This window comes from Schistocerca americana, unplaced genomic scaffold (assembly GCF_021461395.2).
Source record: "Schistocerca americana isolate TAMUIC-IGC-003095 unplaced genomic scaffold, iqSchAmer2.1 HiC_scaffold_1377, whole genome shotgun sequence".
Lineage (NCBI taxonomy): Eukaryota > Metazoa > Arthropoda > Insecta > Orthoptera > Acrididae > Schistocerca > Schistocerca americana.
Window position 1 is genome coordinate 25,001 of NW_025725456.1, and position 2,500 is coordinate 27,500.

The window sequence follows — 2,500 nt, forward strand, 5'->3', positions numbered from 1 at the left end:
ACCTATGTCGTACCTTAACCTAACCTATGTCGTACCTTAACCTAACCTATGTCGTACCTTAACCTAACCTATGTCGTACCTTAACCTAACCTATGTCGTACCTTAACCTAACCTATGTCGTACCTTAACCTAACCTATGTCGTACCTTAACCTAACCTATGTCGTACCTTAACCTAACCTATGTCGTACCTTAACCTAACCTATGTCGTACCTTAACCTAACCTGTATTGCGCCTTAACCTAACCTGTATTGCGCCTTAACCTAACCTGTATTGCGCCTTAACGTAACCTGTATTGCGCCTTAACGTAACCTGTATTGCACCTTAACGTAACCTGTATTGCGCCTTAACGTAACCTGTATTGCGCCTTAACGTAACCTGTATTGCGCCTTAACGTAACCTGTATTGCGCCTTAACGTAACCTGTATTGCGCCTTAACGTAACCTGTATTGCGCCTTAACGTAACCTGTATTGCGCCTTAACGTAACCTGTATTGCGCCTTAACGTAACCTGTATTGCGCCTTAACGTAACCTGTATTGCGCCTTAACGTAACCTGTATTGCGCCTTAACGTAACCTGTATTGCGCCTTAACGTAACCTGTATTGCGCCTTAACGTAACCTGTATTGCGCCTTAACGTAACCTGTATTGCGCCTTAACGTAACCTGTATTGCGCCTTAACGTAACCTGCATTGCGCCTTAACGTAACCTGTATTGCGCCTTAACGTAACCTGTATTGCGCCTTAACGTAACCTGTATTGCGCCTTAACGTAACCTGTATTGCGCCTTAACGTAACCTGTATTGCGCCTTAACGTAACCTGTATTGCGCCTTAACGTAACCGATATTGCGCCTTAACGTAACCTATATTGCGCCGTAACGTAACCTATATTGCGCCGTAACGTAACCCACATTGCCCCTTAACGTAACCCACATTGCCCCTTAACGTAACCCACATTGCCCCTTAACGTAACCCAACACACGTTGGGCCTTAACCCAACACACGTTGGGCCTTAACCCAACACACGTTGGGCCTTAACCCAACACACGTTGGGCCTTAACCCAACACACGTTGGGCCTTAACCCAACACACGTTGGGCCTTAACCCAACACACGTTGGGCCTTAACCCAACACACGTTGGGCCTTAACCCAACACACGTTGGGCCTTAACCCAACACACGTTGGGCCTTAACCTGCTCTGTAATTGTCATACGACGCGTTAAATTAGTGTAGTGTTGCCTAACTGCAACCCCCGCAATATAGTTTGCTACTCGCACTGCCCGGTCCCCAGTGTATCGCTTCATGTTAAACACCTTGCAGCTATACACTGTAATGTGGATGGCAGCAGGACGTACATGCTCAATGCCCTTTGCAGTTGTTCATTGGCATTTGCAGTTGTTCATTGGCATTCGCATGTGCGAAGCACTTAGCCTACGCTGTGGTACGGCCTGTGTCAACTGTCCGCTGATGTTGTACGTCCAAATCACACACTGTACTGCACATTGGTCCTCATGTACTGAATGATACATCGTGGTACATGTGACCGTACAACGACTGCGCCAACAACGGCGAACCATGCGGTCCAAATGTTGTGCACTCAGCTACGTGTCGTCTCCCTATAAGAGCTGGATTGCAGTGTGGTATGCCCTGGATGGCGATCAGCATGAGCCGTCTGTTGATGTAGTGGCGCGTGTTGTCAGACGTAGTCGTCTCTTCTCACACACCGTGATAGCATGGTGCACTGCGTTCCACATCTGCGACATGCGACAGAGGCCGGTTGACAGTCGTTCGCGCAATGGACATCGCATACGTACGGGGGCCACCTTCCACGTGTTCGCGAAGCGTGCACATGTTGTTGCGTGTATGTGGGCAGACATAGTGTGTCGTGACACCTGACACAGGCATGCAACAATCGTTGAATTTGCAAATGGCGATGGACGCCTACGTTTGCTGGTGACGTTATGCAAATGAACAACTGGTAAACCGTTGTGGTGCGGTTGTTCTCGCTAGAGGTGAATCAGTGATGGCGACGATCGGTTGAGCTACCAACCGGTTGTTCCAGCGATACCCACCATGCCCACGAACGTGAATGGCATCTGGGTGTGAAGCGATACGCGGCGGTGGCTGGGTGGGACCGTCCCCGGCCGGTGAGGGGGGGCCTCCCGGCGTGCTGGCCGCGCGGTGCGTGGGCGCACGCGCTACAGCCGGCTGGTGGGGGCGGCCAGTGGCAGGCGCGCCGGCCGACGGAGGCGGCAGGCGGCGCAGCTGCGCGCCGGCGCACCCTGCACGCGGCGCCGTGCGGCCAAAGTAGGTCCTCGCGGGCCCGGTGCGAAGCGCGGTGGACATCTGCAGTGTGCTGGTCCGATTGAGGACTGTGTGCGCTGAGGATGCGCCGCCGCCCGGCGCTCGGCGCCGCGACGCCGTCTGCTGCTCGGTCGCCTCTGCGGTTCTCGCAGGTGGTTTGTATCGCAGCTGTGCGGACGTGTTGGCGCGTGCGCTGTGC